The sequence below is a fragment of the Chenopodium quinoa genome, unplaced genomic scaffold (genome assembly GCF_001683475.1).
Source record: "Chenopodium quinoa cultivar QQ74 unplaced genomic scaffold, ASM168347v1, whole genome shotgun sequence".
Classification (NCBI taxonomy): domain Eukaryota; kingdom Viridiplantae; phylum Streptophyta; class Magnoliopsida; order Caryophyllales; family Amaranthaceae; genus Chenopodium; species Chenopodium quinoa.
Window position 1 is genome coordinate 7,297,588 of NW_018744502.1, and position 24,707 is coordinate 7,322,294.

General features: G+C 34.4%; 1 pseudogene; it reads right to left on the reverse strand.

Moving 5' to 3' along the window:
• Positions 1 to 372: 372 nt before the first annotated feature.
• LOC110698119 lies at positions 373 to 24,146 on the reverse strand (annotated as a pseudogene).
• Between the last annotated feature and the right edge of the window lie 561 nt (positions 24,147 to 24,707).

Below are 24,707 nucleotides of genomic sequence, written 5' to 3' on the forward strand. Positions count from 1 at the left end.
TTAGGAACAAACAAACGAACCAACCCTTGAAATTAAGGGAGTTTCCTTATTTAATTTTTGAAAAAAAATTTAGGAATTTGAAGAAGAGTAGAAATAGGAAGGTAGAACCATTCCTATTTTGGTTCTTGTACATCCCACAATGGGAGTTTGTATAGGATAATAGGAGATAATTCGAGAACGGAAAGGGCCCGGATAAAGGGTAGAAATAGAAGTATTTAGGTAGATAGAATTCCGAGGTGGACAGGGATAGTATAATGTAAACAATTCATGATGTTAATGCAGAAACCAGGATAAAAAAAAAAAAAAAAAAAAAAAAAAAAAAAAAAAAAAAAAGAGAGAGAGAGAGAGAAGATCATAGTTGTGAAGCATGAATCATGTTGGCATAATGCCATTACTTTTCGTTTATATACCTTAATCAGAAGTCCAGGGACGTAGACAATATTGTGAATATTAGTCCCAGAAAACTCAGTTTCTCACTATACCGGTTTTGAGAACATCAATACAGTATAACAGCAGCAAATCAATATGAAATTTACGCCTTATGATGGCTAATTTTACATGCATGAAGCAAAATTCTGTTCACAACTGAGCACAATAATGTAAATAGATCAAGTACACAATGTTAAAAGGTAGATGTAGAACTATTACATGGATCTCTGCGATGCAAAATTCAGTAGCCTCCGGAAAAATTGGTGAGGATACAAGGGAGGCTGCTCTGCTAGCGCCTGCAACACATTACACTTATTTTAATTTATTAAACAAGTAATTGAGAATTACAGATGTATCCAAAAGACAACCAGCATTATCAAGAGGTTTTATTTTTTTTCAAGTGATAGATAGTCGCAGGACAGCCAGATCAATATTACCAGGTCTGTTTGCATCTAACATGCCCATGAAGTAGATTCTCATCAGTGATGAGTTATATGGGTTTAAATGATTTCAATTTGATTTTACGTTTTCCTCACCCCCAAGCCCATACCAATATAGATACGGAGCAGCAACAAAAGGATTTTAACAATAACACCTTCAATTTGCTTGTTATATCTTGCAAATTTTTTTATGGAAAAACAAGTTTAACAGTGGAAAGAACTTAAATAGGTTTACATTTAGAACTCTACAGCCTAAATTGTTTCATGTTTATACACAATATAAAACCAATGATAATTAGGCACTTAATTTGTCATTTCTCTACCTGATGGATCAAAACAGTGGAAGGTGTCATTCCAGGAACTGTATTAACTTCTATGACAAGCACCTGTAGAATCAATTAATATGGTTAGCATAAAAATTAACAGAAAAAAATAATAAATACAAAGTATAAAAAAGAGGCAGCTTAGCAAACAGCAAAAACAAGCAGCATAATCATAATAATCAGTCGTTTATCCTCGCAAATTCGTAATTGCATAAAGGTTTGGTTCGTGTTCAAACTAGCAAAAAGAACTGTTTTGACTTCAACCTAGTCTTTAATAGGTAGTATATGTAATAAACAAATAGGTATAATCTTGTCTGCTGGTCACACTGATACAAGGAATTGCTCAGTAGCGATCTAGTCAATAATATAAGTAGTTGATCATATAAAAAAAGCATACCTCTCCAGTGTCAACATTAACAAAGGCGTCGATTCGTGAAAATCCTTCCAGTTGAAGAGCATTTGCTACGAGTTCAACACGTTGTTTGCATTTCTCCAAAGCGTTTTCACTGATTCAAGACCAGATCAAAAACAAGCAATGAGGTTACAATGTTGTTGAGATGAAAAAAGATGTTATAACTAATAAGAAATAATGGTGATAGAATAAATAAATAAATAAATCTGAAGCTTTTATTTATAAAACCCAAAAAACTGTACAGTGTCATGGTGGCAAATTCTGTCTTTGTTGATGTGTGCTTCGACCCTAAAGCCTCCCTACCCCCACCCACATTCCCAGCTAGGGCAATCCTTACCAGTTAAGAAAAATTGGTAAGAAATTACAACTGAAGACAAGAAAAGTAAAAACAAACAAAACCAAAACTGGAGCTCGGATATTCTGTGTAGTTTATTGCTTCCATGCCAATGTTGTGATGGACTCAAGGATTTAAATTTGACCTTTTTAGGTTTTCTTGAAAAGTTTTACTCAACCATCAATAGTCTTACTTTTGTTTGTTCCTTCAGTTAATGGTCATACTTAGCTTTATTAGGCATTATATATACAGTTACATACTATACAAAATTGGGTGATTTAAAGAAAAAAAAAAAATGGTTGTGGTTAGACCCTAGACCTCACTTGTACCATATTAGATCCTATGGGTGCAGGTAGGGTATGACTCAATATAGATAACTCAAGAAATCATTTTAACCCAGAAAAAAGGACCAAAAAAAAAGAAAAAGAAAAACCTTCAAAATACTCTTGACAGTTAATTCCATAGAATACACACTTTTTACTTATTCAATTAAAGCATGGATAACCAAGAAAGCAAGTCATCAATCCATCATGTTCATCAACTACATAGATTCTTATTTAAATAAGTTCCAACAAGGAACTAAAAGGATTCACAAATGAAAGTCACTCCTAAGTTGGTACCAATGACATAGTGTCACTCACAGGTATGTATGTTAATGGGAGATGGACTACAAATATGTTAAATTATCAGCTTAACCTATGTGTATAACCTTGAATGGGTATGGGTAGCCTAAACTTGGAAATTATATGATATCAAGCAATTAAAACCACATTTCAAGACAAACAGGCAATGGTGTGTTCATACTTTTCCATATCCATTCCAAAATCTTTCCAATATCTCCCAGCTATTGTCTCTACAAAAAATTTGGAATTTATGTTCACTTCTACTTCTTCAAAGAGTGACTGGGAACATGGGAAACAAGCAGAGAATTTCTTCTCAAGTCTTGACCTTTGTGCGTCTGTTTGTGCACACATATGTGCATGTCTGTGTGTGACTGTAAGTGCCCACACCTGTGTCAATACATACATATGTATGCATGTATTGAAGTATACACATTATGTATGCATGTATTGAAGTATACACATTATGTATGCATGTGTCGGAGAGGGGAGGAGGGAGATATTATGTATGCATATATCTAAATGTAGATTTGTGTGTAGTTACATAAGAACATGATGAATGTTTATCATGTGTTTGTTTACTTGGTTGGTCAATAATACAGTGCAACAGATCAGAATCCCAATGGGTTCACTAAGCACAGCTCTAAAAAGATTGATGATTGATGTGGGGGGAGGAGTAATATTGATGCCAGTCCCACCTAACAAAATAACTAGAGGTGTCAAATCGGGTACCCAGATGAAGTTTGGGTTGACCCACGACGGGTCAGGATGTTTGGATCGGGTAATGATGGGTCATTTTAACTTAACAAACCAAATCAAATCAGGTTGAGCTTAATCAGATTCGGGTTAAAGTTGAGTTCAAGCATGGTAGGATACAAATCAAACTTGGCCCAAATCAAATTCGGGTCGAGTCATATCGAGTTCAGAAGAACTCGGGTCTGGATTTTATCGGGTTTATTTGGGTTAAAATGGATTTATTTAACTTTGGGTCGGGTCATTTCGTATTCGATTAGATCTCGGTTCAAATCAATTCAGTTCCGGCAAAAAATTGAATCTCGTTACTTCGATAGTTAGCTCATTCTTTTGGGTCGAATAATTTGAATTCGGGTCAATCTCGGTTCAACTCGGCTTTTAGCTATATTAGAATAGTCATGTCTTTTTTGTTGTTGGAGATTTTATTCATATATAGTTCAGATCATTTTTTGGGTTTCGTTTAAGTTTTTGTATTGGCTTATCAGAATTGATATAAGATTGACAACTCAAGTTATTAAAGAAATTAAAATGATTATTTATCTCCTTGATCAGGTTATTATCACATATTATAAAATGTTTCCTTACGTTTTGGTTTATCATCGTCTTTGTGGCTATTTATCATTGCCAATTCATTGGCTACTCGATTATTAGAAGTATCAAGATTGTCTATTGTATATTAGCAACTAACTCGTGATTAAGAATACAAGATTTTTCATATTTTAGTAACGTTTGATTTTGTTATTGTTAATGAAGTTATACCCCTCCATTTTGTAATAATCGCAACACATATTTACTTTACGTTGGTTTCATAATAATTGTAACATCTTATTTAGTAAGGACACGTTACTACGAATATTTTATTACTCTCCTCATTAATCCTACCAACAAAAATATTTTATTATTTCTTACTCATAATTATATTTCCACTAACTACACTTTATATTATAAAATTCTCAATTTGGACCATACCTTGTAATTTTCTTACAACTTTATGCAATGCAAACCCTAAACTAGGCCAATACGGCAATAAGATAAGATTAGTGACAATGAGGTGAAATAAACACACTGTCTAATATCCAAATTCAAATAAATTATAACTAAAATAAGCTAAATAAGCCTTAATATGTTATAGTCCGTTCAGATAAGGGTTTGTTCAACTCGCCTTATTATTTTCTCTTATTACAAGACTATAAGTTCAGCAGCCCGTCTTGTGTGTGGCCAGCCACACCAAGTAACCACTTATTTAATAAAAAGTAACCCATATAAAACGAACTGACCAAGTAACCCCTGTAATACAAACTTAGTAACCCCTATAACACTGAGTAACCCTATAGCACTGATCAAGTAACCCCTTTAACACTGATCAAGTAACCCCTTTAACGCTGATCAAGTAACCGCGATTACACTAATAAAGTAACCCCAGCCACACGATGTGATCAGCCACATATAAGACTGTGTAATAAGTTCAAATAATATCATATAAGTTTAGATAAGTTTTGATATATTAAGATTAGTTAAGATAAATTCAAATAATTAAATTCAGATTATTTCAGATACATTCAGATAAATCCATATATGTAACATATGTTGAAATAAATTCAGATAAGTTCAATTAAGTTGAAATAAATTCAGATAAATTCAGATTCATCAAAATCATGAATATAATACACCTAATCACATTAATATAACATATATACATATTTAATGTCATAAACTTCAAATTTTATACATTTTAGGAAGTATATTTCATGGTATAATGATAATATTGGATTGTTTGACTTTAGAGTGCAAAATCATAGACTAATTGTCTAAATATATCAATCAATGATCATTGTACCGTCCCTAATCCATGCACTAATATCATTCAATGACAATTTGTACATTTGTATTGTCCCTAATATGTTGACTCCATTCAACATTGCCATTTCTTTGCGGCACGGTTTTCCTTATATTAACAATATATCAATTTATTTCCACTCTATATTTCTTTAGTATCTATGTATTTCACTATTTCCTATAAATTAAAGTTTTCCTTATACCATTTTATTACCAATTTTTAATCCCTTCTCTGCCTAATTTCTTTGTTCATTGTTCATCTTGATATTGAAAGGGAGACCAACCCTAATGATATCGATTATGAATCTATTCCCTAATAAGGTAGGTCTATGCACTTGTTTTTTTGGTTCAAAAATCATTCTTTTAATTTCTTTTAATCTGATTTTTTTTTTCTTAATGTACAGGGTTGCTGCCATGCTGAAGTGTTGATGCAGCTGCGTGATGAATTAGATTACATTCCCAGATTTTTAGTTTTTGTTATTGTGTGCGATGGTTTTTATAACTCTAAATAAATGTAATTTGATTTCGGTAGCGGTTAGTGGACATCAGAAATAAAATTACATAATAATTTTTACTCCATGTTTTTCAATGCATTATTAATTTTATTTTTGTTTATCAAATTTTAAATTCTAGCTTTTCAATACAATAATTTATTGATCATTTAGATGAAAGCAGATGATAAGTATTAGATTTATTTAGATGAATGCACAGGATAAGTATAGTATTAGTATTAGATGAATGCAGAGGATATATTCTAACTTTTTTTTTTTGGATTAGTATTAGATTTATTTAACTTATACTTCCTCCGTTTTCTTTTACTTGCAACACTTCCCTAAAAAGGAAATGTCACAATACTTGCAACATACTATAAAAGGAAAGTTACTTTAGGGAAAAACTATATTATTTCTCTTATTTAAAGCACATGGCCTACTAAATTACACTCCTAATAACCACTCATCCTATTTTAAAGTTTATTATATCATGTAAACCCCGCATTTCTTAATTACCGCGCTAAAGGGTGTGTTGCATCTAAAAGAAAACGGAGGAAGTATAAAATATGTTAACACAAGGTCCATATCTCACTCTAACAAATGATTGGATTGATTTTGGCATTGGTGTTGACAAGAATAATGAATTAATAATGTACATGCGTTGAATTTTTGGTCATCCATGAGCTTTTAGTTTGCAATGTTGTAGAAATGTAGAATATTTAGATGTGTGAAATCATGGACTCTTGGATGTAATTATAGTTCCTTAGCTTAGTTAGACGAATGCAAAGGATATTTAAGTAAATGTGATAGTGTATGTCTCACTTTTCCTAATTATAACTAAGCTTGAACCCCACAACTTAAAATGGTTGGAGAGGATAGTCATGAAAATTTTTGGATTAAGTTAATTAAAAGGGTCGGGTAAAAATTAATCATGAGTAGTTTTGGGTCGGGTTAAGTTGGGTCAAAGGATGTTTCAAGTCGGGTAAATAGAGGTCGGGTAATACATTGATCAGGTAAAAAGAGATACTTTTAGTGTCAAAATGGTTTCGGGTAGATTTTGTTTCGGATTAGATCGAATTCGGATCTTGAATTATCGGGTCTTAATAGTTTCGGATTAACTATGAGTCGATTCCAAGTTGGGTTTGGACCATATATTACCAGGTGAAGTCGGTTATGAGTTAACTTCGGTTTGACTCCACATCGAATTCGGATAAAAAATTCGCGGGTTAAACCAGTTCGAAAACAGTTCGGTTTTAGATGAACCTTTCGGGTCGGGTGAGTTTTTGACACCCCTAAAAATAACAAGGTTCAAGAAATAAGTACATTCCTCGCACACTAAAAATTACTTCAATTAGCCAAATGTTATCCTCCAGCACACCCACCCCCAAAAAAATACCCCTTTTATTTTTCTCTCCGTGTGTGTTGGTTTTTTATTTTTATTTTATTTTATTTTATTTTTATTTTTAGGGTGAGGGGGGAGAGAGAGAACACAGACCTTGAAATTTCTCTTCTAAAGATGATATATCGCCAGTTTCCTTCACAGTCACGCTTGGACTTAGAGAATGCATTGATCCTTTTGTTCCAATCACACCAACAGTTACCTCAACCCATCTACTTCATCCTTCCCAAGTAAAGCAATGTGATACGGATGAAACTTTAATCCCATCAGTCTCAATGAAAGGCTCAAATATTAACAGCTCTGGAGGAGGGTTTGGCATCTCAATCATCCCATGTGCCTGCAAGCAGTAAAATTAGAAGCATCCACTATAATTTGGAGAGATAAAATCCTAATTAAGTATCCATAATTTGCTTGTTCCATGCATAACTTTGTATCATTTTACTAAATGACCTTTGTAAATCTGCACTATATATTTCAATTTTTTTTTAAAAACTGGGTTATCCTGAAGAATCAAACCTGGCCTAATAATATTTCCTGAAATTTGATGGCCAATTCCAAAGAACCCAATAGCGTAAGAGCCTAAGAGGTTCATCAGTCTCTCCAAATGACTCATATTACACACTTTTCCCTGGGTGAATTTCAAGGTAGCCAATAGGATAGTCCATGCTTCATTAGAAACTTGAAGTGGTTACTCTACTTCCTAAGTTAAGATGTTAACGATGTCTCGAGTTGTAAACAACAAACTTGAAGTTATCATTGTCCTACCTTTGAGAAACTGTTAGGAGGTATACGTTGAAGACAGTTATCCAGAGCTTTTATGTAAATGGCCAAGTCTTCTACGCAGCTTCAAGATTTGTAATACAAGAAGTTAGATGGAAAAAAAAAGTATATTGTTAAACAAACAACTGTAAGAGTAGTCAAAGACTCAACATTTCCAATTTCCATCAGCATAAGAGCTAAACAACAGATATCAAATGACATTCGCAGACCTACCGCAGCCTTGCAACACCTGTAGAGCATCCATCTCTAGCAGGTTTGACACAAAGACTTTCACACTTAAGTTTCATGGTCAGCTCTTGCCAAATATCATCAACAGGCAACTGTAGAAGATCCTGGTTTCTCCTCACCTCCTTGTCTATGGTTAGAAGTCTTAGAACGCCATATTCTGCAAGCTGATAGAAAAAATCTTACATTAATCAACTTTTTCTAAAAAACCTAAAACCATAGAGAATCTACTGAAGAAACTGCATGTATATTTTCTTTCTACATATTAATATAATAGTGAGATATTAAAAATACACGATCCAATATCATACTATCTACAAACTAAAAGAACATTCTCTTGTCTATCTCATTCTATTAGCTGGATTATCTTGATAAGATCTTTAGAAACATTTGTTTAGGGAAAATTCTTTTTAATTAATATCCCAAAGAGCAGGACACAGCAGCTATATGTGCTCTAGAGTCCCACACCCCCCCCCCCCACCCCCAAAAAAAAGGTGGTGTTTGGAGCCTCAAAGAGCACACACAAGCAATAGCACAAAAGAGATGTCAGCATCTATGATGACTTTCAGCAAAACTTCACAAAACCAGAATGCTCCATCTTATATTTACCATACATGCTTAAGAGCAAGCGAAGTAGCAACTTTATCCATGCATATTTTGGAGGCCATCACACCAGGACCTTGCATATCATCAGCAATTAAAAGCAAAATGATAAGCCCAATGAAATTGAGTTCAACATTTAAATCCCAAATACCAATGTTCATCATACCCGTGTATGGAATTGTCTCAACCTCCAGCAAAGATTGAAGAGTACCATCTTCGCCAATCCCTCCATGCACTATATTCAAAAAGTGAGATAAATAAATTAATTTGAAAGCAAAACAAAATTCATTTCATACTTTCTAAGTTTGTACCAACCAATGCATATGAAAGTTCTATTTTTTTTTCGCAAAACCCACTTGAATTATTACGAAGTTAGCATCCCACCCTTTGTGGGACTGAATGCCAAAATAAAATAATTATTACAATAGCAAGGGTGTGCATGTTCTTACCACTATAAGCATAACACTCTCATTGTTACTTAGAGTAACAAGAGGCTTGATTTTCTTTTTGTAAATAAAATTTTTAACTAGTGCAGACAATACAGTTTAAGTCAGGGTACCAGGATACTATGCCCAATTCTACATATGCGCCTACAGTCACACTAAATAAATAAGATAATGAAAGAGACCATAGCAAGACTGATGTAAGTCTAAATACACCTACCCCAATATAAGTTGATGGATTCAAACTTTTTAGAACGGGTTACTCATAAATCATACTAGAAAACTCACGAAACGAGATAGATAACCAAAACTCAAGAACACACTCAAAGTTCTGGGATCTTAGGCAAGAACTCAAGACACACTCAAAGTTCACCCTAATCTTATAACTCAAGAACAAACTTAAAGCTATAAGGAAACACTTTAGCTCGAGACAAACTCAAAGCAAAATGCTAAAACTCTCGTGTTTTTTTTTTTTTTTTTTTTTTTTTTTTTTTTTTTTTTTTTTTTTTTTAAATATCAATAATCAAAAGTTGTCATTCTCTTGTTATTAGCTCCCTATTTATAGGAAATATGGGCAGCAAGGAAATTTAAAGGTTATAACTTAACATCTCCCTAAAACCGTCACATTAATTCAACGGTTACAAAAACTAAATAAAACTCTCTTAATTCACTCCTTTGTAAAACTATTTAAATGGGTAGTTACAAATCAGCAATTAAGAGTTACAATTACTCCTAATAACACATTAACTTACGACTAAATAAGAGAGAAAGCTAGTAACTCCTCTAAGCCTTATGACAACCTAATAAAAGATAAAGCAAACTTAATTATATAGCCCAGAAATAGCAAATGGGCTATGCACACGTAAGTAACACTCCTCTGTGGGCTTCAAGTGATCTTCCAAATGAGCAAAGTGACAAATTTGGGTTTGAGAGCAAATGGACTAAATCCAAGAGTTTCTAATACAAGGGCAACCGGTTCTTGATCCATGGAGCTCCTAAGTGGGCTGCTTGATTTTGGATCAAGACCTCCCAAAAAATCGATCCCTTAAGAAATGAGCAACCAAAGAGTCTATAGGAAGCCAGTAATTTATCTAATCCTACAAGGTAATACAATTATTTAATCAGACTTAAAAAAAAAAAAAAAAAAAAAAAAAAAAAAAAAAAAAAAAAGAGAGAGATCACTATTTGTCTCTTTTCAAGCCAAAACTGCTAAAGGAGCAATCCTATCTCAAGATTTTTTATAAAAAGCAGGACAAAAAATACGCCAGTAGTAAGAGGATAAAGACAGGTTCCACCTTTCTCTCATAACATGGATATTTGGCAAAATGACTCTCCTTGGTCACTAAGTAGCAGGGGCAAAATAACTTTCCTTGGTCACTAAGTAGCAGGGACCGTCTCATGCCACATGTGACATGCCCTATGTGTGACAACTAGAACAATAAATATATGAACGCAAACATATACCACTTAGTTTTTCAATTAGACATCATTATTAGTTTAATCTGTATGGATACCCAGTGTCCTTGCAACCTAGGTTGGTAATGGTGTACCAGTCTGCAATTAGACAATGCTAGCTTGTCGATTCAGAGCCATAATCAGAACAGAAGCTTTCACCAACTACGAGAACCTGCCAATGCTCGTCGCAAAACCTTACCTTCTCTCCAATACTAATTCCCGTGACAGATGTAGGAGGTGTTTGTCTTTGTGCCCCTAATAAAGAACACAAGTAACTCTCTTAAAGCCACAATCACAACTAATAATTCTACACTAAGGTAGTTTGACTACAAAGAGAAACCCTAACGCATCATCCCACCAAGGGAATGTTCTTTCACGCAACATTGCCGAAACCCAAGCCTTCTTCTTATGTTCTTAGGTGTGTAGAGACACCCCCATTAGATGACCATTGATCTTCATTTCATATCCCATTGAAAGCACATTGTTACTTTCTCTTTGCTGCCACACCAGTAGGGATAATTCGGGATATATAAATATAGATAGGTAGAAAGAAAGAAAATAATTAAGAATGAAGAAGGGTGATGTACCCCTCACCCTCAGGGCATTAAATTAAGAAAAATAGAAGAATTTCTACTACCTATCTTCTCGATTTGTCCTATTGCAAAGATAACACTTACCAAAAAAAAAGGATATCCCAGCTAGAACTTAGCATTCTACTTTTTTCTCTCCACTTTATCTGAAAAGTTGAAATCTACTCTATCTACTTACTCTCCCAAAATCGCATGCCCCAGCTCAATGTTGAAGGCTGTACCTCTAAATAAACAGTTCACTGTCACAGGAACCTCAAGACAATAAAAGAACTGTACAACCTTCATAAAAATGATACAGCCCCAACACATAAGTGTATGACCAATCAACCATCAGAAGTTTGTAAACCCAACTCCCATAACATCCACTCTTAAAACTACCCTAAGACGCAGAATCGGTCACTCAGTGAAGGAAGGCGCTGATATTCCCATACATCTCTAAATTTAATTGATGAGAGTGGAAACCAAAAAAGAAAAGAAAACCTCTCCTCCACTATAAAATGCATCAAGATAATCATACCCCTCTCAAATAAAGATCAAGTGACATGACATATTTGCTTCAATATGTAATGGAAAGGGCAAACATAACTTGCCTGTTTTAATGAACACACTAAACCAGCTCCTAAACTCCTACGGACCGTTTACAAATACAAACTAAAGATATCGTATTTATAGTGTCCATCTAGTCAAAAGTATTCTGGTTCTAGATCAAACAGATCCAACTGAGTTTGACACATACACATCCTTCGTAAAATTTAACTTTGAAACAAATACTTACTACTACAATCTTCTCCCCTTCTGAAAATATATACAAACTCATTGACAACCAAACGTTAATTCCAAATCGTTCAGAACTACACAAAATCTGTTTACTCCGTAGTAGAAGTTTTGGAGGAAACACGTCTATTTGAAAAGTTAGAGCAAGGTTAACTGGCCAAAAATCTTTAACCCTTACAGGAACTTTTACTGACATACTAAGATGATAGAAGTAGAAATCTTTATCTTTCTTATTGGTCTCTTAAAAATCTGAAAAGACCTCAACAAGGTCATCCTTGACAGAATCAACAAGGCTGTTTTGAAATAGCTAGAACTTAGTAATTCATCTATCTGATGTCAGAAACATATTTCTAAACCTCATCTGTCAAAATGCCTAAGTACCTAAGAGCAACTCCCATGGTTATAGTTAGGGACTTGCTTGCAATTTTCAGAAGTCACTAGTGACTAGCTTGACCATTGGAGCTAAAAAATAAATTAGCTTGGGCAAGCTAATTTGCTTGAGAAAAAAAATCCAAAATATGGGATATCAACATATTATTAAAATTAAGTTTTATAAGGTAATTGAGGAGAAAGTAAGACTCATTCAAATAGCAAGCTAATTAAAAGTTTAAAACAAAAAACAGAAAGCTAATAACTAATCATAGGGGCACAAACTAGCTACAAAAGGGGTTAGCTTGAAATCCTATGTGGCATGGAAAGCTAATTTCGCAATTAGTTTACCATTGGAGATGCTCTAATAATCTATTCACTGTCCCCAAAAGACATGGTATGGTACTCAAGCCCAAACCTCCCAAAATAGGAAGCAATATTACTTAAAGAGAGAATAATCTCACGATTCTCATCAACAACAGCCTCTTGCTCCTAGAACACTTAACAGTTAGCACATTCAACCTTTTAGTCCTTGATGAAATAACTCCTATAATTTTTTCAAAGAACATCGTGAATAAGTCTCATAAATGTAGCTAATTAGTCAAACCACTATTGCATAAAATTTTTAAGCTCCCACTTCTTACAGCTTATCCTTCAAGAAGGCATCGCTTCCTCTGAAGATCATCATTAAGCACTTCCATACTCTGCTTTCTTTTTTTTTTTTTTTATTGGGCTTCGTGCATACTTTAATTTCTCCGTGAACCCTACACCCTTCCAGCCTCCATCTCATACCTTAAATTTGATCCAGCATGCTTAAAACAGGAGAGCTATTTTTTTGGACATGGCTTTCCTACTTCCAAGGTTATTAAAAGCAAGAACCAACTGGAAATAAAACCTCAATCTATAATTACACTGTACCAGCTTGAGGTCCGGTATCACCCTCCTAGTTGCTAGCTAGAGCCATCCATCACTTCTCTGGCAAACACCTGAAGGAAAAACCTTTATCAGGGGAATGAATCCACTGAGTTAGTGGTGTTACTCTTCAGTAGGATGACAAAAGCACTATTTCTAACCATAGTAAACTAGTAAACTTTACCATGCAGCATGACCCTCAGAATATACGGATCCCTTCATCTCTTCCACCATCAACTTTACTACTGTAATTCACAACAGTGTTTCGACATCAACTAAACTCTACAATCTGAGAGACAAAACCGTGAAAGGTGAGTATTAAGTACCTGGAATCAGTTAATGTTTGTCTAAATATCCTTCAACTTGCAGCTACTAGAATTGAATTTGTCCATCTCCCAGCTTTGTATGAATTGTATAACCTAACCTATCCTGTACAACTCATCTTGCAGTTCTAACCTAAGCTATTGAGTGGAAGAAACAAAATACTGAGGACTTGTTTGGCATCATTTTTGGTTTTCTGTTTCCTATTTTTTTGAAAACTAAACCAAAAACAGGAAACAAGAAAAAGATGTTTTCACTTTTTTGTTGTCATTTTTCATATTTGTTATGATTCTAATAAGTTTAAATAATTTTTTATTCATTATGTGACATATATCATATACTTTTATACAACAAAAAACCAAAAAACAGAAAACCACAGCAATGCCAAATGAACCCTGAGCTCCCAATTACAGTATAGTCGCATAGTTTAACCAAGTTTCTGTATTATTCAATCCTAATGCAAGAGAAGGATGAACTTTGCCGGAATTGGATTAATTTGAAAATTAGCTGTTTTTTCATAAGGATATATCTTGGCCTTCAAAATACAACTGATGCATCATACATCACAGTCTCTGAACTAAGAGCACTATATGTAAAGTAACTAGCATAGCCCTTCCAGTCCATTGACAAATTCAGCTTTGGTATTTTTTTGGGGCCATTTAGTACACAGTTCACACCTTCATGTCACCTACTCATCTTGCCAACCATGATCCAACCACCTCTTAAGTGGAAGACTTAAAGAGCGTGTGCTTCCCACAACACAGCAATGTTGAACAACTTACCAGCATTTCATTGTTAGTAGAACCAAGACGAGCTTTATCTTCAGAGATATGATAAATTTCAAGAGTAACAATTATTTTCAAAATGTAAACATCTTGTAACTCAAGTATATAGCTGGTGTGGTGTCACAAAATCTCCAAGGTTTGAGTTCCATATGCAGAAAAATCATCCAGCAATAAGTAATATATCTAGACAGTTGATATAGGGTTGGATTTTACAATACCTCATAGATATTTTCAATAGAGCTACGCAAACACACCTGTGTTACAATCAATGAAACATGATAAAAACCATGTAAAAGTGCACCTCAAACATTTCAGTACTTAAGTTTGAGAAATAAAAGTAATAGAAAAGGGCGTTGTGGAATGATTTTGTTAGAATATGCCTTAAATCACTATGGCCCCTAATAACCAACCCAGCACGTAGCTAAAACATTGTTAGTAAACAACATAAAGTTGCATGTTCTTACTTCTTAGTATTTGTTCTTTGATAATTTTTCTTACGTCTATTATACCAGACATTATTTTGATGTTCTACGGTTATGCAGCAGGGGGTTATATAAAAAGTAAAACAGATAGTAGACAACAAGGTACAACCTGCAATAAAAACAGTCGCCAGAAGATCCTTGGCCAGCCTGACCCAATCCAACAAAGAATACATAACAGGCACTTCATCAGATATATCAAACCCTGTAAACCAGCTGTGCTTCTTCAAACCTATCATAAGATCATCCATCACCTTTTTACGTAAACGAGATGTCAAGGCAGCTCGATCCCGGTTCATTGCCTCAATGCAAGCAGCTAAAACTTCCTCCGTAGTGTGTCTGAGGAGAAGAGAATAACTGTGACAAAGAGACAATTAATGCAAAATCCTCGAAATGGAAGAAGTATATCAAAATGCAATAAAGAGAGAACATATCCAAATATTCCATGTCGTTTCTACAACATTGCATCTACATGTTCCTGGGCCTTTCCTAGCTTCTACATTTCGGCAAATTACTCTAGCAAGCGTGATGTCATTTATGGCACCTCTCAAAATCCCCAATCATATAAGACATAACAGAAAGCATAAATTCCTCACAAAGTCACAAAACGGTGACTTAGCTTACATGACCACTTAACTTAAATGAGGTTGATTTTCCTTGAAGTCTCAAATGGAACATAGACTATAAGCAATAACATTTAAAAAAAAAAAAAGGCATAACAGGCTGATTAAATGCTTAGATATTATAGGAAAACTTGGCATTTAATTGATTGATAAAAAACCATATAACGTCAAGGTTCACTAGAATTATTTAGTCCTAACAAATTCATAACCATGCACTATTAAACAATGAGCAGGAAAAATCATTCAGAACGAAATACTAGAATTTCTAAGTAAGATGCTGCAAAGGCTGGAAATTGGCTTAGATTAAACAAGAATATATACAAGTATATTACAGAAGCTGCACCATTATCAAAATATCGCTAACAAGGCTGCTACCTATGGAAGAAGTGAGGATATAGATGCAAGCAGTATTACCCAAAAACTTGAAGAGTTACTCTTTCAGCTTTATCCCCAATTGCAAAGAGGTCCTTAAGCTTCTTGAGTTAAAGGGCAACTTACTAGCATATTACTTCAAATTTAACAACAATAAGAAGCAAAAGACAGATTGAGGAGATGTTAGATTCAGCTCATCACAATATATAGTTAGAAATTGTTTATTAGATAGTTTTTTACAATTGCTGATGGAACAAAAATCCTAGACCAAGTAGTGCAACCGCAGACTTCTGTTTTGAAACGTAGTTCACAAACTCAGCCCATAGCTACAGTAAAACAATATAGGGGAGTTGGGGACAAATAACTTTTGCAAGGGATACTTTCAAAATCAACAATAAGAATCCTAGTCGGGGAGATGTAGCCTCTAATCACTCAAAGAGCTGTATGAAATAAGAAAAGAAAACAGAAAACAAAATTGCTGTATACACAATTCACAAAAAATTAACTAGCTATATTTACTTACGGCAAGAACCAGACAGATCTGGAGCGCAAATCGTCATCCTTCTCACTCTGTAGGTGAAATGAGCTTGTTGGCGCAAGAAAACATGGAGTAACCTCAAGCTGCATAATTCACATTTCATGCCTTTGGTTCTTAATCCTAAATTTATAAATTTTAATAACATGCTAAAAGTATTTATGCAGAAATATGCAGACAGCCAGACATGACAGAAGTTATTGAACGGCAATGTTACATTTTAGATTTTAAAATAACTTGAAATGACCAATAAACATTCAGGGATTCACCGTGATGAAAAATTAGAAATTGAGAACATATAAAGCAATTAATCTCTTGTTTTAGAAAAAGCAGACTGTGCTCATGCCTAGATTTAAATAGTTTGTGCAGTCGTGCTACAATTTTATGGTTTATTTTAAATAAGGGGTCATGCTTTGGTTTGCTGATTAGATAACTTACAAATTTATCTCCAAAATACAATAGGAGACATAAATAAGCAGCCTAAACAACATCAATAATACAAACTGAAATCCAGCCACATGAAACCTTCTTGTAATCATTTATAGGGGGTAACAGACAATGTCCATTGCTGAGCATCCTAACTCTAAACATATAAAATGAAGGCCACAAGAACAAAGAACCTAGCCTAAATCCATAAAAGAAACTAAAAATCCTAAGAAGGCAAAAGCTTCAGCCACACCTATGTTAGTCATTTCATATTCACTTGAGTGAGACTTACTTACATCATCAAATGCCTGCAAGTTGAGCCAGACGTTTGTTCCACTCATAAGAGACACTTGCCTCTCTGAAGTGTCACCTCCAAAAAGCACAGATACTCTTTTCCTTTCCGATTTTGACTCCTTTATTTGAGAGTGCTTCTGTCTTTCAAGTAATATTTGACCCGGTAGTGTACGATACTAAATTGGGGTACCGTGAACATGCGCGCTGCAGAATGCTCCGAAGGATTTTTGAATGGGAAAAGCCAACCTAGAGGCAGAAAGTCCACAATGGACATACAATAAATAATTAATGAGCCTCATGGAAAACAACTGTATCTATATTGACGCAAAATACATCACCCTACTGAAACAGGATTTTTCCAAAGATACTCCTCCATCTCACAATGTCATTAATTTTACACCTTGTAATTTGTGTCTATGTGACACGCAGCATTTTGAGTTGCAGAATACAAAGTGGGCAAACATTGTGGAAAAGAATCCATCTCACAAAATAGGAGGAGTACAAGAAAGATACCTTTGATGCTTGTTGGAAAAGGAAGCTTGTCTGTTCCATCCCACTGATCTAGATTTTATGAATTTTCATTAGCAATTTTAAACGTAGTACAACATGTATGATTAGAAGAAATATTTAGGAAAACCTCTAACCAGATTGATGTCCGTAAACAATACTAGGCCAGATTCACTTCTTCCAAACTTCGATCCCGGAGAAAGTTTCAGAGAAGAAGGAGGTAGATACCAACCATCAATCCGAGCAAAATCACATAACCCAAGACGTTGGAATAATAAAGAGGCTCCTTCCCGAATCATCTCAATTGCATCTAAGGGGAAATGAGGGGGAGTATGATAAGCAACCTATTGACACAAATAATTTAAATGAGGATGTGCAGAAAAAAAAAAAAAGAAAAGAAAAAAAAATGTTGATTATTTAAAACAATCCCCCTGATACGTGTGAATATGCACAGCAGAATAGCAGATACAACCTAGCGTGGCTGAAGTTCAAATTATGGAGGTTAACACAAATGGAAACTCTCGCCACCAATTATACCATTATTACTAACAGCTAAGAAACACATTAGAAAAAATTGTCGTCTAAAAGTAATTTACATCAGAAATCATGCCTACTACTGGAGGTATGGACAGGGTCAACAAATAAAAAAATAGAAAAAATTATTAACTTTTGCAGGCAAAAAAGCTGTTCTAGAAAAACATTGATGATTCTTATCAAACAATAATCATCTAAGAGTTCTTTTTCTGCATATTTAAAAATGTATCCATCTCCTTGTTATTAAGGTATAGTCATATACCTGCTGAGTAGGCAGATATTTCCTTCGATAATTGAATATTGCATCCTTTTCTCTCAGGTTTGCATCACCTTGGAATTGAAGCTCCACCTGATGATTATCACAGTAAATTAAACAACAAAAATATGAATACTATACACAGATTAACATAGTAAAATGATATACAGCGTCAAGTGAATGATAGAATACGAATAATTACTAAAGATTAAAGATGCTCAATGCTACCACTTTGCACTCTTAAGAGAGACAACATGGTATAAGACATCCTATTATGATCGCATCAGCATAATCAAGCACAACTAGTCAACTAGATCATTCAGGAAAATATAATAAAAGATATCCATCACCACAAATCAGCTATGTCCTGATTTAAATTATCTTTATAAAGGTGTGCATGCCATGCAACATAATCTTTCATAAAAATATAGACAGACAGAAACATGGTACTCTTACCATAATCAATTAGTATGAAATAGTTTATTATGTAGAACGAAGAACCCAATTAGCCATACACGGGATTTTAAATCAATTGATAGCTAGTTACTTTAAACGCGGTATCAAGTTCAGTACCTAAATCAATTAAAAAAAAAAAAGTTCAATACTTAAATCAGAAGAGCTGGTTCAGGAAAAGCAGCAAACAATATAGAGTTATGTAATACAACAATAGAGTAATATATACACTATACAGCACTAACTTCTGTAGGCAGTAACACAACAGGGCTTCTGTCAGAACCAATTCCCACATCAAGGACAATTGCAGTAAACTCCTTTCCTCCTTCGAGAAACGTTTCGACAAGAGCTTTATCATCAACTTTCTGTCATAAACAAACACAAAATAGAGTAAAAAAAAAGGTGCACTGCCAATTCTGGAAACACTTATTCTTCAGTTTCTTATCTTAGGTGTCACACAAGCATCCTGAAGTTCTGGAATCAAACAACACAAAAATATGAATTTGGAAAGGATGAATTGATAATGAAAACCTAATAATATTGGTGCAACAAAGCTGCTTAATTTGCTCAACATTCCATGCCATACTGAATTACTGAGCTTCATGCTGGAGCATAAATGTAGTACAAATACAGTTTAATAATTTAACACCACCTAAGAACCCCCCCCCCCTCTTTCTCCCTTTCTCCTTTATCTTTCTTTTACCCTTTATTTAGGGGGGATTACCTTCACAGTTTAATATCTATTGTCTAGTGAACATGTCACCAGCTGTACAATACATACATCTGTTATTATTTGGCAAGCCTTTGTAAAGGAATCAGCAACTCCATATGCAACAGTGACACCAATGCTTGATCCTCCTCTTGCTGGTTTTACCTGAAACAACAAATAAATAAGCACAAGAATAAAATGACATCAAACTTTCATGAAAAATGTTTCAAATGTGTAATTTATTTACCACAACTTTTCCTGTTTGAACGTCCAATTGATTTGTTTCAAACCACTTCTGTAGATCGGTTTCATCTGAATTGTTTCCCTTATAGCATGAAAAAACAAAAACATCAGTAGCAAAATAGCTAAGATTACATTCTTTGAAACAAAAGGAAAAAAACAAAGGAGCAAAAGTTGAGACACAGTATTTGATATTGTTTATAGTAAAGTAAGGACCCAACAAAGTTGAGGAACAAACTATAAGGATAAATATTTTACATTCAAATTTGTATAGTTCATTAGTTGAGCAAAAATTTGCCCAATTTTATAACCAGTATAGCTTATTGGTGAATACTTAGAGCCTTCTCCTTGAAATTGAAGAATTTTTTTGAATGAATCTTGTACACCAGCTGCTGACAATTTTCTAGATTTTCTATAGCTTTCAAAGCAACTGCTTCGCTTCAGAATCTCTTCAATATTCCCTTAGTCAATATATACAACCTTTCTAAGGAACAACAAAGATCCCCAACCATATATGATCTTAAAATAGTCTTGAAAAAATCATATAATCATATGGAAGAGCCATATCTGATAACATTGTTACCTTAATTTCTCTCACAGAGTTACCACCTATATACTATTACAGGATATAAGGGGATAATGAGTGTTGGAACAGAGGACTCCTAACTTTTTGCAACCATACCCCTAGAACTGCTAAGAGATTGTTTCTCAATTTCATATAAACTTGATCTAAAAGGAATAGAGCTGCCTATGACAGACGTAAATAGGTGTCATACAACATTTACTACCATCCAGAAATCACTAATTCAAACTGACAAAGAAATCCTGAAAGAAGAAAACGCTACAATAAACTGGCAAAAATTTTAACAGAAGCAACAAAAATGACTTATCTCAATACAAAATTACAAATACCTGAACCAGGAAACTAGGAACTGTCAAGAATCCTTGTCTGCTCAGCTCTAATGAGGCTTCATACTACACATGATTTGAAATACAGCAGTTAGCACCAAGGATAAGTAACCTTTTTTTTTTTGTTTGTTGTGTGTGTGTGGGGGGGGGGGGGGGTTGAGGTCATTTCACAAATGTTCTTACTCAAGAAGTCAAACCAGCAACAGGGGAAAATGTGTGATATGTAGAGGCAAATCCAACAAAGGCTAGTCATCAGAAGTAACAGAATAGAAGTATAGCAACAGATCGGTAATAAGCACTGTAATATAACCCAATTTAGAGTCAACCCAATTTCTAGGCACATAATATAACCCATATTCTCATTCCTTCATAGTTAACATATAACAGAGTTTATGTTAGGAAGCACTGTAAATAATATCTTTCATAGATAAGCTTATATACTCCCTCATTTATTATCATTTTGTTCCACCCACTAACTGTAGGTTCATAACCAAGGAAAGTTAGAAAATTATGGGTGGGGTCAAGAAAAGGTTGAATCTATTAGACAAAGGAGGATCAAGTAAGAGAGAGGGAGTAGAAAGTGGGTGTGTTTAAAGCCTAATTCTTTGAACTTTTTGTTTTTTTACATTAGACCAAGGAAAACAAAAACAAAGCATAAAACAATCAGCAATTACAATTTTTCTAAAGCATATTTCGTCTGTAGCACGAGTCTTTCCAATCGAAACTAGCTACTTGGTAATTTTCACATCTAATTAAAAAACAAAAAGAAAAGAAAAAAGAGGTACTATAGGGCCTGAAGTATTACTGATATGCTCTATAATTACTGGTCAAGCCTAGCCCCCCCCCCCCCCCCTTTTTTTTTTTGAATAAAATTGAGAAGTAGGACAGAATTAATCTTAGAAGTTCGATTGGCTTAGTAGACTTAATTCTCGTCCCTCTAGTGGGAAGATCCCAAATAACAAGTCTCAGATGCTATTTTCCCAGTTTAAACTCTATTGCTCCATCTTTATAGGGTACAATGTGCATTTGACATGCATACACAACATACAACAGAAGCAAGAAACTCCAGACAGAAGCCTCCCTATTAATCAGCATAAACCAAACAGTGCTATAATAGAATGATTTGACACACAATGCGCACTATCATATGAGTTAGTCATGGACTCAAAGCACAGCATTGATATACAGTAAGTTCTTACAAAAAAATGGTCCTGAAAGTAATAGAGGGCCCGTCAGTGCGATAAACTCACCTTGTCAAATGCCTTGCGAGATTCATTTGATTTTGAACAAAAGGAACATTTACTTGCTCCAACAACTCCTGGATGCCTAATTGCATGAGAGATTTCTGCGAAAAACTCTTCCTAGACAAAAGCATCGATTTTTTATACCTGAAGCGTACCATCTTCACCAAAAGGACCATGGATAACAGGAAACACAATATCAACTGAAGCAGCAAGGTGTTCCACAAATTCTGACAAGCAGCGAAAACCTTGAGCAAGGCTGACAATAACAGTCAAAACAAACAATTTATTTTATGGAATCACTGGTCATGATTCTCAGGAAAGATAATAAATAGAAAACAAAAGTTAGAAGTACACACCTTTCAAGCTTAAAATCAAAATCCGAAGGGGTGTTTGAATAGAGCTGCAAGTAGCAAGAGAGAAACAGATTAGCTCAATATGCTTGTTGGTGTTTGCAAGCTACAAAGACAATATCTTTCTGCCAAAATTATCAAAGACATTCCTTACACTATGTTTGGAAAGAGAGAAATGGAGTGAAAGGAAGAGAAGAGAAAAGGAGGGATGCATTATCCTTTGTTTGGATATTCAATGCACGGTGGGATTTGGAAGAATCCATTTTCCTTCCCCTTTTAACAAACCAAATTTCTCCATCCATTGTTGGAGAGATTTGGAAGAAAAATAGAAGCTCGCTTTCTCCGTCCCCTCACCTCCCTTTCCCTTCCTTCTTTTTCCTTCCCCTCCTTTTTGCTTCCCCTCCCTTTCCCTTCACTATTGTTATCTAAATACAGTGTTAATTCCAACCCCCAACTTCACAAGTGAGCATATTCTCCATAAAACAACATGATTTCCTTTCATTTCTTTGTAACTCAGATACGTAGTAAAAATCATATAAGCTCTTGACAGTAAACGCTCATTCTATAAAACAAATTAACATTAAAATAGTTCATCCAAACAGCTTAATATTGGTTTTTACCAAATGATTCATTTACACAGAGCAGTTACAACTTACAAGCACCGTAGCATGGTAGTAGTTTAAAGGTTTCTCAACTTTCCATGGAACCGAATCATCAAATGCACTCAACATAATTCCATACTTCCTTTGTTTATTCGTACAATAGTTGTATAAAAATAGACAAGTAAGCTAAGCAGTTATCCTGAGCAGAAGATATGGCATAAGCATTGAGCTCACTGTCAATGTAGTAGCAGCTAACACGCAAATCATCTCCCTGATAACATCATCAACAAAGCATATCACAACACTTACAGAATTGTACCACAATGTGCATTCCAAATCCAGTCATCATTTCGATTTATATCATGCTCTTTATGTCTCTCTAAACACCGAAAAATATTTAGATAAAAAATGAAAAACAATGTACAACAATGCAAACTAAAACATGTACTCCATTACTAATTCATCATGATTTCAACAAAGATTGTAGCATCTTTTAAACTATAGGTTATAATTCAGAAAATTAATATATACTACCCTAATTAATATTAGTGACACTAAGTGATTTTGACATAAATTTCTAAAATAATTCCATTTTAAGAAAAATATTTAAAATTCAATCCTAAGTAGAACTGCATATATCTGTATATCATAACGGTAAAGTTTATGACTCAATCATATACTCCGTATCAAATTAGTCAAATTCATTGAGAAAATTGCATAGGAAACAACATTAATCTTCTCATTAACAATCAAAATCACAAAAATCATACAAATTCCAAATGAAATAAATTAAATTGATTGAACAAAGGAAATTAAAATGTACTACTTGAATTTGAATATGATCAAGAACTGAACGAGCAGAATTGAGCGAAATTCCGCGCTCCATAGAAGGACCGCCGCAAATTAAACCAACACGAAGTATGCTTGCTTTCTCTCTCCTCTTTGAACTGCTGCTATCATCATCTTCATCAACAATAGCTTCTGTGCTTGATTTAATTCCAGAAAATTGAAAATTCGACATGAATGTTGGAAATCTTAGGTTTAATTTCGAAGAAGTGAGGATTGAATTTTGCGACGGTGGAATCGCCGGTGATGATGCGTCGGAGACGGTGAATTGTCGCCGGAAAATGATTGGAGTACGGTGGAGAGCGAGTGAGGAGAGAGAAAACATGAGAGTAATTACTAGAGTGGAAGTAAATTCAGGAAGGAGAACCTACAGTGTTCCCGTCCACTCCTTTGCGTTACTCATTCCGTTTCTTTTACTGCCAAAGTAAAGGTGTCAAAACTCAAAACCACGATCCGACCTGAATAGATTCGAAACTGATTAAAAATATATGCCATTAGGTTTTGACTTGTAAGAATAAAATAACTTATTATAAATCAACTCTAAAAATGTACATGAACATATCTGATCTCACCGTACTCAATTCGGACACCCGAATTGACACTCCTACTACCAAATGACAGTGCACTAGTTTCGGTGTCTAAATGCTTCCAAACAATTTGAGCTTCCAAGATTAAAGCCCAAAAAAGATTATCATGGGCATCTCAAAGTTGCATGTTTCATTTCACGAGGCCCAAAATAAATCATTTTGGTCTTTTAGGCTACTGGATCTAATGAAGATATATGTAATAGCTATCATGAGTGTAATATGGGTAGTATGGGTGTAATGCCTACTTTCTTGTTCTTTAGTGTCAGTTGTCCTGTAGTACAACTATAATAGCTGAGTCACTAGGTCAAATCTTTCTAGGGATATATATATGTACATAGGGTGTAATTGAAGGAACAACACAAAAAATAATATTCAGAGCCGCCATAAACTTTCTCCATTATTCTTGATGTTGCCTTCAATATCAAGACTATTTCTGTTTTCATGGTA